An 18,145-nucleotide genomic window follows, 5' to 3' on the forward strand; every position below is an offset into this window, starting at 1 on the left:
GCATCAACCAAGTCTGCGAGCCTGATCACCCAATCCCGGTAGTCGCCTCTTACGACAAGCATGGGTTGCGAAAGACGTATTCTACCCCGGATCTTCACAGGTCTTAAAGAGTGAAACAAATCTTGTTTTCATAACTTTTCACATTAAGCAGCTGTTAACATTTAACACAAAAGCTTTTGCTTTTGAAGCTTAATATGCCAAAGATTTCTTAAAAAGTGATAAACAACATGTTTCAAAAAATCTTGTCGTCATCACTTTTTGCATCAACAATTAACAAAAAAACTTCACACAAAAGTTTTCATGTCTGACGTCTCTAAATCATCTCTCTTTGGTAAAATAAGGAATGCATAATAATGTATTCATCACAATTATATATTGCATGCATAATGCTGCCTTAAAGCGAGCAGAATCATTTGCATGTGACTCAGAATCTCACTGCCTATCCATCTTAGCCACAATAAATTAATCATTAGATTTTCATCTTCATTTTTCACAAATGTTAGGCTGGAGGCAATATATTTCTGCATGCTGTTTATAATAAACAAACCCATAAAGGCATCTGTGCACAATAACTGTTGATCAATGTGAGCTAAATGAAGAAAATATGCTTGGTAGCATTTCACATGAGGTGGTGGGGGGGGGGGTTCAGTTGATATTATTTTATATGTTCCCATTTGGCCATTACGTTCTTATTTGTTGACTCATGAACCCATCGACATCCATTTTCCTCAAAACTGAAAAAATATCCAAATTTACACACTGTTTTTGCCAACCCATCAACCATGCAAGTGTATTTTGATATTACTCAGTGTTTCAACAAATATCATCTATGAGATTTATGATTCTAAATTTGACATTAATATTTTGCCAAATCGTTCAGTCAACGAATCGTAGCGAAATTCCTTGCATAATAGATCCAGAGGTATGTCTCGTGTCCTGATACACGAACACAGAAATCAACTCCCTTTGTCTTCCAACTTCCAACTATAAGTTGTAGCAGTATCACGTACGTCTACCAGCAGATAATGGGGTTAAAGACGGTGAATTTATCATTTGACCTTTTAGCATCAGTATATTTTTACTTATTTTTTCCTCTCCTGCAGGTAATATTTAAAAAAAACATTCTGTGATCAATCTTTTAAAAAGCTGATGTCAGCATTTGTTATATTTTTACTTCCCTTCTCCGACTTTCTGATTTTGACACCAAAAACTGAAATATACAAATATACACACTATGGCCTTATCATGGGACAGAAAATTTTGTTTTGGTTTATAACATTTGTCTTCATCCACAAGTTCCAGGCAAACAACCGCTTAAATCATGTTGCCATGACAGTGTCTCCAGCAGTCAATGTGCCTCTGATAGATACAGGATAAAAACAACCAACTGGTAGATATGACTTGATACATAGTCAATAGCAAGACATGTAACTATGGAAACATAGCATGGAGCAGATTAAAAGATTTCATCAATGATTGGACTGGAATGTTTTAGTTTCCAACAGGTGAGGTGAGGTGAGGTGAGGTGAGGTGAGGTGAGGTGAGGATTAATTTGCACCCACCCTCCCATTATTGTATTACCGTATTCGACATAATAAGCGCCCCGGGCGCTCTCAAAATTAGAATATTATTTTGGTGAGTTGAAAGATCGTAAATTTCGTGCTTTATGCTGACAGCTTGACATGTTTATATACGACAGATATATTTTTCAAGAATTTAATTCAAATAAGTCTTGTGTACATTGATCAATTGGAAGGGGTGCTAATAGGAATTGTTCACTAGCCAATGTATTAGCAAATATCCCTGTGGGCGCTTATTAGAGCGGGGCGCTTATTACGTCGAATACGGTATGTATTTTCCTTTATTCTGTCTGCAAGGGAGTCCCAGGTACACTTGCTCATGATGTGTTTCAGTAGCTGGTATATAACTATAAGTTGTAGCAGTATCACTCAACATCCTCAAGGTATGAAACCTACCGGAAGATGCATATAGCCACATAAACCTCTAATGATACTGCTACAACAAAGTTATCTTGTCAACCTGTTTCAAGCTGACATTGTAACAGAAATAAAACAAGTTGAAAATTGATTGAAAACAGCAATTCAACTGAGCTGAGGAAAACTGTGTCAAGTGACTTTCATTGACAACAACGTGCAGCTTCTTGCTTTATAGCAGGGTGCATGAGATGTATTTCCCTGCTCAGAAATCAATGTGCAGCCTGTCTTCTTCATGGCGGGGTACAAGGGATTTATTCTCCCACTCAAATGGTTATTCCCCTCCCAAGGGGGATTCGTAGTATTGTATGAAGTCCATGTGGACCAGTCATACCAATAAGCGCCCAAGGCACTCTCAAAATTAGAAATAGGGGGCCCTTATTAGAATATTATTTTGGTGAAAAAACAGTGTTGAAAGATAAATTATGTGGTTTATGCTGACAGCCTGAAATGTTTATATACGACAGATTTATTTTTCCAGGATTTCATTGCCCATAATCAAGGGTGTATATAACATACAAGTGCGTATTATATGCGAATAAATAAGTCTTGTGTACATTGATCAACGCGAATGGGTGCTAATAGGGATTGTTCACTAGCCAATGTATTAGCAAATATCCCCGTGGCGCTTAACAGAGCGGGGCGCTTATTACGTCAAATACGGTATATGAGTTCTTGTACCTTGTGTCATTTGACTAGTCACATACTTTGGGCGGGGCAGACTTGTATTTGATAGATACTTCTATCCTGTATACAATACATGTACATATACAATAGACATGTAATGAAACCCTACCAAAATAGCATAAATAAACAGTAAACAGGGAAATCAATTGGGGTACCATTTCATGGGGATTCTGGGTTAGAATGGGTCCCCATGATGGATCGGGGGGCCAGACCCGGCGACTTGTCAGCGAACCCCGACAATGTACTCATAATATCAATCACTGGATTGTCTGGTCAAGAATGGATTGTCTACAGGCTACCGTAATATAAGTGAATTATGGCTGAGTGTGGTGTTTAATGTTTGTGGTGTTCTTTCTCTCTCTGTCTCTTTTTCTCTCTGTCTCTCACACACACACACACACACACTCACACACACACACACACACACACACACACACACACACACACACACACACACACACACACACACACACACACACACACACACCAATTCAACAGTAGATATTTTGCCCACACTGCCAAATGAATGCCTGAAAATAGCATTCTACTTGTTGTAATAAGAGCCTCGAACCCATTTCACATGTTTCTGATACAATTAACTTTTCCCTCTGCTTAAACATGTTAAATAACAATACCGTAGAGAAGGAAACAATATAAATAACAATGTCCTTGAAAAAGAAAGAAAAACACAAATAAAAATTTAAATACATCTCTTTGTAATTATAAAATACTATGACAAAAAGATGGTACGGTGATCCTAAAGCAGGAGATGCCAACATCTGTCTGAATCAACAAACTTATCCAGAAACTGACAAAAAGCAATACAACATATTTACCATACCTTACAATGATGTTTCCAGGATTAGAAACCCTCCTTATTTCACGAGGACAACGCTTCACCAATATCCAAGGGAATTTTCAATAAACCTTCAACGGCAGTACATTTCTACAAGAGATCTCTGAAGACACAGCGCTCTCCGTGCACTAAACACACAGAAACAGGTTAGCATAACGGAAAGTTGAATTTTCAAACACAATCAATTCCATGTGGTGACGATGCCTGTTGAATTGCTGACATATTTAGAGCTGACTGAGGCAACATCTGGGGCAAGAAGCCCATGTCGTAACTAAAGCTGTTCTATATATAGCCCTCCAACACAGGTGAGGAAACTACAGGTAGAGTGTAGACTTGCTTCAAGTCTCTTCTGAACAAAATACCTACGTCAATCTTGGTGGGCCGTTAGACGTTATTAGGCACACAGTAAGTTCATGTTTTTGTGTAAACTTAACTGCCATTTGTTTTGACTTAACTGTAAAAATATCAAATAAAAATTTTCATTGGTTGAAATTAACATTTTTAGTCCACTAGTCCTTATAATGATAAAATATAGCAAAACACTTAAAAATACCTAGCTATTGGGCAGTTTGGGAAGGACGACAGGACCAGTGTCAATTTCTAACGCTGATTTCCTTGTAGATTTAAGTAAGGATAGATGTCTGAGTCTTTCATAGAAACAAAAAAGATTTATGTTTCATTGGAAATTTAACTTACATTTTTTAAATAAGTGTAAATTTGGAAATTCTAATTTCCTTATGGATTTTAGCAAGTCTAGATATCGTATTTTCTTGAGTATAGTGCGCACCTAAGTAAAAAGCGCACCCACCTCTTGCGGATTCAGTATTTTGGAGAAGAAAAAAATTTGAATTTTATGTGCAGAAAAACATTACACAGTACCCCTTCAGCGAATTCCGGTAAACGAACAGGTGATGAGAAACTTGGTCAATACAAATTTGAAATTTATGATAAAAGATCACCAGACATGTTGATTTACCGTTTAAATTGTAGTTTTTGTTCTGCTAGGCATTGTTCTACATCCAGGGATTAAGATTACCTTGTGTATTTTCTAGTAAACTAAGCCAGAAACAGCAATCAGCTGTACACACGTTTTCTTGAATCTACCGGTGATTCGGTCAAGACACACCCAATGATATAACTTGAAAGGATTTTAATGCAAGGATCGGCAAAAACAGTATCCGAAACTATTTTTTTTATCAGGAATAATATATTCCTATATATCTTGTCAATTTAGTTGCAGCTTTTACTAAATATATTTAAAACAATAATAATCCTAAGCGTAGCAGCTGATCGCTATTGCCAGTTATTTTTTATCACATGAAACAATTTGACCAGTCACCATGGAGGCTCCTGCGCATGTGATGTTGACATAGAATCGTCAAATTATAACAAATATTACATTTAACGATTCAAAGTATGGCATTTATGATATATGCATCCATTCTCTGTCAACTAAAGTTCGCTTCAAGGCGTGAGTTGCGATCTGACCGTGGTTGCTGTTAATAACGGTGAGTTGTGCGATCGCTTCTCACACGATTTTGCCAAAATTAATTAAAACAATATTAAAAGGAATTTTGAAGAAAATTAATGAAATAAGTTACAAACATAAGTCCAGATATACAAAGAACACTTAACCAGACAGTGTAATTACGTGATTAATTTGCGTACTTCAGTATGGATTTGCTGACATGGTATTTCCGGTGTTATGTGTTCACGGTAATGTCTTTCCGTTGGGGAAAAAAACATCAAAATTCATTATGGCGTGTATAATGCGCACCCCTTCTACACAGCTGTGTTCTTTTTAAAAAAAGTGTTCACTTCCATTAAGAAAATACTGTTAGGGCTGTTACGATTCACTCGCGCATATGGTGAATCGAACCGTAACCATTCATGAATTGAATTTGTTATTCATGGCCACTAGAATCAAATAATTATGAATATGCTATCATGTATATTTACATACCCTGTACCTAAAAATATCCGTAACAACATATTATATGCATAGATTTCTTTCAATAACACTCTAATATTTAATTTGACAGTATAATTGTCACTGGTCATTGTCACATTTGAGCAGATACTAGTACCTGGATAAGTGCAGTAAATAAATGTATAATCACTGATAATATATTAATAATTAACAAACCATGTCAAATAATTTATGTTATTGTTTCACTGAATATGATAAATAATAAATAAACTGCTGACTTGTTATTGTAATTGTGAATTAATAGGGTATTCGTTACCCTATATTTGTGATATGAATCGTATTCGCCCTCACAGTGTATTCGTTGCAGCCCTAATAAGCAAGTCTAGATAGTCTGAGTCTCCAAACAAAATGAGTTCAGAAGTTGTTTTGTTCATCTAACTGTATTTGATAATAAAATAATAATTTCCTTGGAGATTCAAGCAAGTCTAGCAGTATATATTGCTGGACTGACATTACTAAGCCACTAAGATTATCTTAACAGTAACACATATTTCAATGGTTGACATACTTCTAGTTCTACAGTGTGTATGTCACTGAATGAGCTTATGACATTTGTATGGAAGGTGTATGTTTGAGGTTCAACACCACACGGCAATATTCCAGCTGTGTGACTGAAGCCTGGAAATAATCAAGTCTGGACCAGACAATCCAGTGATCAATATTGTGAGCAACGATCCACTCCATCAGTAAATATCATTTGTAAACAAATCATGTAACTTTAAAATCAAAACATACAAAACATACTCAGGTACCTTGAATTGTACATCAGTAAAACATATATTTTTCATCATAAAAGCATAGTGACACATTATATTTATCACTAAAAACATGGACAAGGCCTTAACAAAAATATTATGTTAATTTCCTGTTCCAAAAACAATGATTTTTCAGTATGTTTAGTTCCAGAACTAAGACTGGTTGTACTTCAAATTTCAGTCCACTCACATTATTGTTTGAGTCCACTCTCAATTGTAATGTATAGAATATTACAGCGTTTTCGGCCTGGGGGGCTTTTCCTTAGCTCAAGGTTCTACATTTTCAATCAAATCCGTTGCGGCTTGTTCTATTCAATTTATGAACTGTCCAAATGCAAGAAATACCAGAAAAAATCAACATACCTGATAGTGAAACAATACAGTGTGTCGCGGTATTAAGGAATTTGATTAAAGTATGCGAGAGCAAAAAGCATGGGCAACATGGACCAGCTGGAGTCATGAAATGTAAAATTGAACAACTCTCTTTTTAAAATACTTCCTGCACAGCATACTGGGACACACGTGATGTTGGAGACAAATGGAATTTTTAGGACATTTACATGATTTTATCAACTTTTGATAAGACATTCATCTACATCATTACAAAATTTTAAAAGGACATATATTTTGGAAGGACAATCAGTCGGGGAAGAGAATTTATGGATGTCAACTTCTATATTATGAGGATCACAACATTTCGGATTATATGCTTACTCCTTCATCAGGTGAATGAGTAGGGGTAAGCATAGGAGTAAGCATATACTCCGAAACGTTGTGATGAAGGAGTAAGCATATACTCCGAAACGTTGTGATGAAGGAGTAAGCATATACTCCGAAACTTTGTGATGAAGGAGTAAGCATATACTCCGAAACTTTGTGATGAAGGAGTAAGCATATACTCCGAAACGTTGTGATGAAGGAGTAAGCATATACTCCGAAACGTTGTGTTCCTCATAATGAACAAGTTGACATCCATGAATTCTCCTCTTTATGTGTATCACTTCTAATTGCCTTTCAAAGACTTGACATCAGTCAATATAAAAAAAAGAACCGATCTGAAACCCTTGAACACCTAGAAAGAGCAACCCACATTGTCCCAGAGAATTGAAAGCATTTTCAGCCTTAAACTAGGAGTGAAACTGATCAGTTACACTAGGCAAACAGTGTCATATGAGGATTATTACACCCAATACAAGGACATATTTTACAAGGGCTGTTTCAGAATTCAAATCCAATCATCCATGACAGTTTCTATTTCCTCCAAACTACACAATACCAACCCAATCATGCGTATATATGAACGGAATAATATAGTCGCCTTTAGAGCTCCAGATAAGTAGCATATTTGCATAAAATATGCATAATGAATTATCACTACCTAAATAAACTTGAGTTGCTTATGTCCAATTATGCATGAAAAATATAAAAAAACATGGCATAAGAACATTGGGTGTAGTAATCCAGCTTGCATATGTATATTTTTTTATGCATCATACGAGAACTCAATACAGCAGGGGAAAAAATGCACAAAAGGGCTTTTTTGTAACTGAGACTGTAGTGAGGGTAACATTCAACACACCTGGGGGGGGGGGGGGGGGGGGGGGGGGGGGTCGCACATCAACAAATGGAAACTAGAAATGACCTGAAACAAAATTAAAAGGGAATTATACTTCTCAACATATGCAAAGGACCAAAATAGTCATGTTTAGTCAAAGATGTCCTTAGCAAATGTTGAATGGTATATTTCAACTGTATAGAAATACCCTAAAGATTATGACAGATAAAAGTAAATACATAAAGAATGCCCAAAGAGGATATGCGCAGGTAAATACTCAACGGCTCCAGAAGTTCTTGGAAGCACTGGATTACATCCTAACCATAATAATAATAACAGCTAGCTATTTATACTGTGCACCACACCACACTACACCACACAGGGCTAAACTATTTTTACACCAGTCCGTGTGCACTTGATTTCATTCTCAGCTCCCTTGGGAGTATCCACATCCAACACTGATCACTGCAGGAATTCCACTGCAGGAATGTCACTGTTAGGATTACCAATAGCACTATTGACCCAAATAGAATTGACCATTCACTGACCCTCCAGACAGAATACTATTGAATTGTAATTTCATGGTTGAAAGAGGAATACAAAACATGCTCGCTGCAACAATGGCAACTGTCCCTTCAATAGCAGATTTGTCACGGATGAATGACTGGAGGGAATGGGCAGGTCGGAGGTCAGTGCAGGAGTATAATTTTCAATATCAAGCAGTTCAAGGTCACATCATGTTTCACTGGAGTAGCTGTTGTGGTTGCTCTCCTGCACACAAGCAATTGATACTTGTGGTAATGACACTGAGTCAGAGCTCCATATAAACTGAGCATTTGCATAAGATATGCAAAATGTATCCCCTTTGCTCAATTCATTTTGAATTGCTTGCTCACAAATATGCATGAAAACTTTTAAAAATCCGAAAGTAAAACAACAATCCACATATTAACCCAACTTATCCTTATCAAATTGCAGAGATTCATCTATTCCTGCTTGGAGGGTGATATTCAGCCCCAAGTCAGCAGCAAATCACAGTCAACATTTTCAATTTGAATTAAAAATGTCTCAATTCATCAGAATTTATTAAATTAAGAACATTCAAAAAATCCAATTTTGACCATTATCTTGATTTTTTCCCAAATTTGTCTGCCAATCCTAGATATATCCCTGCCATATTTCTTGACAGATCTTATTTACTGATCGAATGCTGGTACAAAATGCATGAACTCTGCTGCTGTGAAAAATGCATAAAAAAATCCAGTTCTCGCTAATTGCTAATGAGACATGTATGTTGCTGTTGTGAACTCTGGGCAGCACATACATACAACTTAGAGGTCACCAGATACAGCACTCTAAGCAGAATGCGGTTGTTTTTTAAATATTGGTGTAGAAATAGCCAAAAGACTGGACCCAAAGCAGTAGCAATATATTGAATACCCAAAGATAACTATCACTACCCAATGGGAACGATAACTAGTAAGCAAAGACTCAATGGCTTAAAACATTATCGGAGTCCTTTTGAGTTCATGAATATTAATTTGTGTTCATAATGATCATTCAAAATGGGACGAGGTGGGGACCATTCGCGCAAATCACTTGTCAAAATAATAGAAGAATTTATTTTCATTGTTGCAGCAATGTTAAAGTACCAATCAATCTTATTGTGTTTTTCCATTCATCTGAAACAATAATAAATAACAATGGGTTACACCTAGCAACAAAACCAAGAAAAAAACAATTTCAATGAAAAAGAAAGGGCAAAGAAACCAGCCCAGTCTCACCACTATAAGGACTTAAAACTGAAAAATACAAGAAATACAAAACAAGATTCATCATAAATTCTGTTTCTGCGAAAACCAAATTACCAGAATGATAAACAAAATATATGAAGCTGCGTCAAATATTTATTAAGTAAATGTCAACAGGAACATTAAAGACAAGGCCCATTCTCTGACCAGTCCTTGTGAGGACCCACTTTTTGAAACTGCACAATTCAAATAATCCGTTATTCAAACAGTCACTCACCCTGTTTGGGCCTGGTGATCATATCATGCTTCCGTCTTCAAACAACCTTGTGTGTTTATAACACAAAGAAGGAAAAAGTTCAGAACAATTCAGTGTTACACGTGTAAACACACATCAACATGGCTGTACTCTTAACAGTTGAAAAAGTCGGATATTCTTTCCCCTGTTCTCCTAAATTTTATTTTGGTGTGTTTGTTCTTTGTCAAGGGTGAAAAAGAAGTATTGAAAGGCTCCTAGTTAAAAGGATTTTCAATTCTCTACTTCCACTGTTACCGAAAATACATTTTCACAAATACAGAACATGTTGCTCCAAGGAAAATAATTAACTCCTTCATAAAGAATCCATAGCTTATATCCTGAACATGCTAAATAGATGAGGGAATATTTATTTGCATCAACAAATATTTCCAAGTTGAAACTTAACCTACATGAAGCCGATACCAGTGACAGTGTGGACTTATGACTAACAAATTCTGAGGAAGTTACAGTCCCGGTAGACACCATGTCCTCATCTTAAACATGTCAAAGTCAACAATCAGTCTTTCGAAATTCACACTGGTCTGCGTGCCCAAGACTACTAAACTGTGTTGAGGACAAGTAAAAATCTAATGCTGGCAGTCTCCACTGACCAGAAGCATTTAAGAGCCATTATTTTGAAAAAGTTCTCAATGTTTCAATATTGCTACAAATTGGAGCTGAATTAAAACAGACAGACAATATAATGGTGTGAGGTGAAATGGGGTTTAATGTCGCGTCCAAGATTATTGCACTTATATAGCGACGTGCAAGTACGTGTGTGTTTTTGTGGCTGCTTGTACTAGTCCGGACTGATGCCGACTTATAGTGCTAGCACACTGAGATACCATGCCGCAGTTTAACATGAATACCCCACTCAGACACAGTATACTGACTCCGAGCCGACCAGTCCTTGTTTTAGCCCCTTGATGCTGAGCACCAGACAGGGTAACAACAAGTACCATCTTTTAAGGTCTTTTGGTATGACGCGGTCGGGGATCGAACCCCAGACCTTCCACTCTCCGGGCGGACGCTCTTCCACTAGACCACGGAGGCGGTCGACAGACAATGTAAACAAAGTAAACTAGGGACCTGTGAGGTAAGTCCTTAGACCAGCCTTAAAAACAGATTTCTAAGGCTGACATTTCATTGCAGACTAATTGTTTATGAAACAATGCTACATTTTGATAGAAAACTATATGAAATACACCATTTCGGGAAGACAAACCAGATATTATGAGCAAACAGGGTCTAATGATACGCAATGAACCAAGTCGTCAAGTCTAACCACACAATCCACTTGTGTGCACACCTTGCATAAATCTGCTTCATGCAGTCCCAGATTAATTCTGCAATCCCGGAAAGATTTGCAGAAAATGTGACTTACTGCAGAATTGCAGAAAAATTGTGAATCTTACCGGTTTCTTATCTACCAATCCAGTATTTTTCATTATTTTCAAGCTTTTCTATTGAATTTTATATTTGAATGATGTTCAAACACACAAAATATGAATCCTACAATAAAATGAAATTTGAAATAAATAATTCTCACTTTTAAATGTTCTTGTGGTATTATAACTACATAAAGTTTATATGTTAAACCAAACCTGTAATGTGTAAAAGATTTGTAAAGAAAAAATGAGTTTGTATTAATTTTACCACAGAATTTTTAATATTTTACCGTAGAATTTGTCTTGGACTGTACATGGATCTACACAGATGCACACAGTTTTTTTACATATATTTATATATGCCTCCATAAACACAAAACTTATTGAAGTTAATTCTTAAGGGACACGGTGTTTGACATGAACCTGGGCGCTGGAGCTTGTAAGGTTATCTTCTAAGTTAGTTCAACAATGGGACTTACAACTAACACCAAATTCAATAGATTTGCACAAAATTTGATGTAAGGTGAGCTACAAATTCACCTGAGTTCTACAATCAGCTTATGAGCATGATCAACAACAACACTGTGACTACGTGAACAAACATCATTTCAGAACAGCCTGTTATTTTTGTTTCAACACTTAGAGTCAGAGGTTACAACTTGTTTTTGTTGAACAAATATCAACAGGACGCAAAAACACAATCCCTCATAACCGAAAATATAACATGTAAGGCTAACTGTACAACCGTCATGTATTGTTTCATTTTGGGGAGAAGTCATATTTCAAATATTTGAGCATATTTTGACTGTTTCTGTATGTTCGGTATGACAGTTTAGAGATCTGAAGTAAAAATAGTATGCTACATGGGTTTCCTTCCTCAAAAATATTTTTAAACAAGCCGTTGTTTTTAGTGGGTTTGTGGAATTTTGTAATTGTGAAATGGACCATCCCTAACCCGACGAAAAATCAATGTGCATTTTTTCCAAAAGCTGCCCTCACCTGAAGCCCATGTCTCCAAATATTTGTCAGGGGCCAACAAAAATCATTTTTCAGTTCGACAACATGACAAATGCAGCAAAGAACCACTGATTGTACAAAAAAAAACTTTCGCAATAAAAAATGTTTTACTGATAATATATTCAGGGAATAAGCCTAGAACTGTCAGGTCCATACCCGAATATTCATACCCGCTGGAATATTGCTGACTATTTTATGAGTTCGATCTAGCATGTCATGTTACTGTTTCATGACAAATGCTTTGATATAGCATGGATCAGAGTTTAAATAATTCTTCAACTTTGAGAAGATGACAGTGAGTGAGTGAGTGAGTGAGTGAGTGAGTGAGTATGGTTTTACGCTGCTTTAAGCAATATGCAGCAATATCACGGCGGGGGACACCAGAAATGGGCTTCACACATTGTACCCATGTCAGGAATCGAACCCGGGTCTTCGGCCTGATGCGCGAACGCTTAAACCACTAGGCTACCCGACCGCCCCTGAGAAGATGACAGACAAAACAGATGGTCCTGGTTTCAGGGCACAATGGGATGCAACACGGGACTGTCACTCAAGTGACCTATGAGTCATAATATCATATCAAATACCCCGGTATATAATTATTAGATCTGAGTATCGCCTGGTAATCTTGTGATATGATTCTTATCACGATATGGATTGACTATGCTACTGGTATCAGAATACACAAAAAATAATAAGAAATGATGAAATCACTGAAATACAGCTCTAAAAGGGTTTTTTCCATACATTTATTTTGTCTTATCTCAAAAACTTTAACAAAGAAAATCACAAGAAGAAAACAGTTTTAAATGAAGGGATGCTTATTAAATGTAACAGTTAGTCAGCGCGTGCTCAGATACCGCGCCTTGTGTTCTGCCATGCTTACAGGTGTCGCGATGCTACTTCTGCCATTATGGGGAGGAACTCCGTTATTTGTAGAGTATCTTGATTCCACAAACTGACGATTCAAGTATTGTGTGTACCTAAGTATCGATGATATTGTAGGTATCGGTGAATCACTACCAGCCCTAATAATAAATGAAATGATTCTTTATAAGGCTATCAGGACACAATATGCAATCAGCCAAGTCACAGAGACTGATCCATTTCGCCCACCTCCTATCGCCAGCAACAGGGTGCTAGTGACATCCATGGTGTTCTAACTATTCAGACCTTGGTCACCAAAGAACAAACACAATTAACACAGGATGATCATGGTAACTGTTTTTGATCATGCAGGTATCATGTATGGGGTACGCACCATCAATCTTTTAACATGTGAGCCTGGGGATAGCCTGTGGTTTCTTAATAACAATCAGTATGACTGTCGCAACAGGGTTGATTTTATCAAACGTAATATAATTCATTATTGAAATACAGCAATACCATCCATGTAAAATCAAAAATATATCTTCATCATGTTCATCAGAAAGTATTCCTACTTTAACATCAAATGTTGAACAAATACAAAAGTGACTGTGACTGAATTATTTGAAAGTGTGACAAGATTTTGAAAGGACAAGAAAAATAATAACATAAACATCAAAGCATTAGGCTAATTGTTTTGCACTAAATGACCTATAACAACGCTACTGAGACCTCTGGTCTCTTGTTAAACATGTTAAGGGTTCTTAAATGCAATTTGGACTGACGTTTTCAAATGTTGTACAAATTTATTTGCTTATGTTTAACTGTTATTCGATATGTAAAGCGAGGTCAACGCATGTCTTCCGAGAAAAAATTGTCAGCATCCTAAGACTGACCAGATGGTATATAATCGGATACAAACCAACATGACCTTAACAATTCCACTGATAATGTAATAGAAAGTCCAAAACTGGATTTATTTCACAGACAAAACGCATGATACTGTAAGTTCCGAATTCAAAACTGCTTTAGACTCACGTGATCCCGAGGTAGTACAGCTTATCGGACAGGTGAAATCGATCACACTGGCTAAGAAAAACCCGACGATTCCCACTGGATAACCTGACCGACAACCTGATCCGTACACACAACACACACCGCGGCCTTGAAGGATCATAATTCACTCCTTTAAAACATCAGAGCACTGTTTTTCATTCACTTACGTCAAGTTTGCAGATATCCCCTTTCCGTTGTGAGAAACTAGACTTTCACTCACGAAATCGCCATCAAAGCTTAACTTCCTGTCGGGAGCTACATGTTTCTAAACAAGTACAGATTTGTAAAACGATATTTGATTGGCCAATTCTCCTTCAGCCATTTTGCCATTTTTGGGATACTTTCGTTATTCTGTAAATCCAAGGTTTTTAATTTAGTAACTTATGGAAATAGGGAAATAAAATCACTGCTGTTTCATATCGTTAACACAAAGTCTTAAAGTATACAAAAATAAGACAGAATAAAATAACGACAAAGTCGAACTCAATTAGCCAATGGCAGCATTTCTAACAAAGTTAGAACGCGCACTTGTCCAAGGGAACTAACTCTTGTTAAGTTCTTCGTTGTTGACTCAAAAACTCTTAAGGTTTGTTTACTAGGTTTACTAGGTTCAAATCTCCGGGTACATTCGGATTTTTTTTCGCTACAAAAATGTGAAACAATTCGTTACCTTTCAGCGATTTTGGAACAATTAACTTTAAAACTTTGAGAAAGGGAAAACAATCGTCACTTTTATTAAATATAAGGTTTAGTTTGTTGTTTAACGCTGCACTCAGCAATATTTCAGCTCTCTGTAAATAATCGGGTCTGGACCAGACAATCCAGTGATTGATATCATGAACATCAATCCACGCAATTATAATACGATGACATGGGTGGGGTGGGTAGTGAAACTTTGTGTGAGTGAGTGAGTGGGTGGAAGGGGGGGGGGGGGGGGGGGGGGGGGTCAGGCTAGTGAGTGATTGAATGGAGAATCAAACTTTGGTCTTCAGTCGACAACACTTCACTTCGACCACTAGCCTATGCACCTGCAAATGCAGGAAAAGTTTCTAGTTCTTTCTCTAACTCAATTTTACCATCATCTGTACATGTTTTTCCTACAGACCTTGTTGAGCGAGACGCCTGATGATCTTCCATTTCGCAGGTTAGAACGGCCTCAGAACAACAAGCCTATCGCTTACACTCGAGATAAGAAGGCTCTATGGGTGGTCATGCTTATTAATTAATTTCCCCTTATGTAATGAACATGCATCGTGCATTTACTTCAATGCAATACAGCCTGTCATAAAAGGACAAACTCGAGAAGCATTTAGGCACATCTTAAGGCTTGCGAGCCTGACAAAACGCAAAGAATTGACTTGGTTATGAAGTAACTTAATCAAATCCGTTTTTAACATTCGCCTTCAACTCATTTACTCACTTTTCTGCTACAAAAAAAAAACCACGTCCCCAAGGCCTACAAATCAATTGCTAAATTGCTTTCATGAACGCAAGGTTTACTTCTCAGTGATAAAAAGATGCAAAAGACATAGTGTACATTTCAAAGTAATCGGTTGACAAAAGATGCTTAAGTACAAAGAATCATCGCCGAGAGATTCCAAGCTGATGCTTCTTCCATCTCTTGGGACTGACAGGAGAAGCATTTCAGCTACAAAATGCTTTTGCCAAAAGTTTGGGCTCGTCCGGGAGTCGAACCCGGGACCTCTCGCACCCGAAGCGAGAATCATACCACTAGACCAACGAGCCGCTCGCCAACACCAAGTTCTTCGACGTTCCTGTCGCAGTCACTACATATCATCTGACCTCATTTCTTCTTCATTTAATCAATTGAAACACTTTACCTTCATTCACATGCTTGGAATAACCATCATCTAAACACTTTGGCAATGCTCAAAATAAATCTCTCTATACAATATATTATTAATTAATTTCCCCTTATGTAATGAACATGCATCGTGCATTTACTTCAATGCAATACAGTATTTCATGAAAGGACAAACTCAAGAAACATTTAGGCACATCTTAAGGCTTGCGAGCCTGATAAAACGCAAAGAATGGACTTCGTTATGAAGTAACTTAATCAAATCCGTTTTTAACATTCGCCTTCAACTCATTTATTCACTTTTCTGCTACAAAAAATAAACCACGTCCCAAGACCTTCCTATTAATTGCTAGGCTCTTTCCATGAACGCAAGGTTTACTTCTTGAGGACGAACTCAAGAAACATTTAGGCACATCTTAAGGCTTGCGAGCCTGATAAAACGCAAAGAATGGACTTGGTTATGAAGCAACTTAATCAAATCCGTTTTTAACATTCGCCTTCAACTCATTTATTCACTTTTCTGCTACAAAAAAACAAACCACGTCCCCAAGACCTACAAACCAATTGCTAAATTGCTTTCATGAACGCAAGGTTTACTTCTCAGTGATAAAAAGATGCATTAGACATGGTGTACATTTCAAAGTAATCAGTTGACAAAATATGCTTAAGTACAAAGAATCATCGTCGAGAGATTCCAAGCTGATGCTTCTTCAATCTCTTGGGACTGACAGGAGAAGCATTTCAGCTACAAAATGCTTTTGCCAAAAGTTTGGGCTCGTCCTGGAGTCGAACCCGGGACCTCTCGCACCCGAAGCGAGAATCATACCACTAGACCAACGAGCCACTCTCCAACACCAAGTTCTTGGACGTTCCTGTCGCACTCTCTACATATCATCTGACCTCATTTCTTCTTCATTTAATCAATTGAAACACTTTACCTTCATTCACATGCTTGGAATAACCATCATCTAAACATTTGGCAATGCTCAAAATAAATCTCTCTATACAATATATTATTAATTAATTTCCCCTTATGTAATGAACATGCATCGTGCATTTACTTCAATGCAATACAGTATTTCATGAAAGGATAAACTCAAGAAACATTTAGGCACATCTTAAGGCTTGCGAGCCTGATAAAACGCAAAGAATGGACCTGGTTATGAAGTAACTTAATAAAATCCATTTTTAACATTCGCCGTCAACTCATTTATTCACTTTTCTGCTACAAAAAATAAACCACGTCCCAAGACCTTCCAATTAATTGCTAGGCTCTTTCCATTAACGCAATGTTTACTTCTCAGTGATAAAAAGATGCAAAGTACAAAAAATCATCGCCGAGAGATTCCAAGCTGATGCTTCCCCCATCTCTTGGGACTGACAGGAGAAGCATTTCAGCTACAAAAATGCTTTTGTCAAAATTTTGGGCTCGTCCGGGAGTCGAACCCGGGACCTCTCGCACCCGAAGCGAGAATCATACCACTAGACCAACGAGCCGCTCTACACCAACAAGTTCTTGGACGTTCCTGTCGCAGTCACTACATATCATCTGACCTCATTTCTTCTTCATTTAATCAATTGAAACACTTTACCTTCATTCACATGCTTGGAATAACCATCATCTAAACACTTTGGCAATGCTCAAAATAAATCTCTCTATACAATATATTATTAATTAATTTCCCCTTATGTAATGAACATGCATCGTGCATTTACTTCAATGCAATACAGTATTTCATGAAAGGATCAACTTAAGAAACATTTAGGCACATCTTAAGGCTTGCGAGCCTGATAAAACGCAAAGAATGGACTTGGTTATGAAGTAACTTAATCAAATCCGTTTTTAACATTCGCCGTCAACTCATTTATTCACTTTTCTGCTACAAAAAAACAAACCACGTCCCAAGACCTACAAACCAATTGCTAAATTGCTTCTATGAACGCAAGGTTTACTTCTCAGTGATAAAAAGATGCATTAGACATGGTGTACATTTCCAAAGTAATCAGTTGACAAAATATGCTTAAGTACAAAGAATCATCGCCGAGAGATTCCAATCTGATGCTTCTTCCATCTCTTGGGACTGACAGGAGAAGCATTTCAGCTACAAAAAT

At 37.1% G+C, this 18,145-nt stretch overlaps 1 protein-coding gene and 3 non-coding genes across 9 annotated transcripts in view; all 4 read right to left on the bottom strand.

Annotated features, from left to right (window-relative positions):
• LOC124121198 overlaps window positions 1–14,488 on the bottom strand; it is a 129,217-nt gene extending 114,729 nt beyond the window's left edge. For 4 of the 6 annotated variants that reach the window (XM_046484189.2, XM_046484188.2, XM_046484190.2 and 1 more), the window contains exon 1: window positions 14,379–14,488. The gene's annotated coding sequence lies outside the window, so the exon portion shown is untranslated. The remainder of the gene's footprint in view (window positions 1–14,378) is intronic. The other 2 variants (XM_046484192.2, XM_046484187.2) reach the window with 1 other exon arrangement.
• A 1,397-nt stretch (window positions 14,489–15,885) lies between these two features.
• On the bottom strand, window positions 15,886–15,957 carry Trnap-cgg. Its single transcript has one exon. It is a non-coding gene; the product is annotated as a tRNA-Pro (tRNA).
• An 847-nt stretch (window positions 15,958–16,804) lies between these two features.
• On the bottom strand, window positions 16,805–16,876 carry Trnap-cgg. The gene has a single exon. It is a non-coding gene; the product is annotated as a tRNA-Pro (tRNA).
• Window positions 16,877–17,458: 582 nt separating this feature from the next.
• Window positions 17,459–17,530, bottom strand: Trnap-cgg. The gene has a single exon. It is a non-coding gene; the product is annotated as a tRNA-Pro (tRNA).
• Window positions 17,531–18,145: the final 615 nt, after the last annotated feature.

Source organism: Haliotis rufescens, unplaced genomic scaffold (assembly GCF_023055435.1).
Source record: "Haliotis rufescens isolate VD_foot unplaced genomic scaffold, xgHalRufe1.0.p SCAF_10, whole genome shotgun sequence".
Lineage (NCBI taxonomy): Eukaryota > Metazoa > Mollusca > Gastropoda > Lepetellida > Haliotidae > Haliotis > Haliotis rufescens.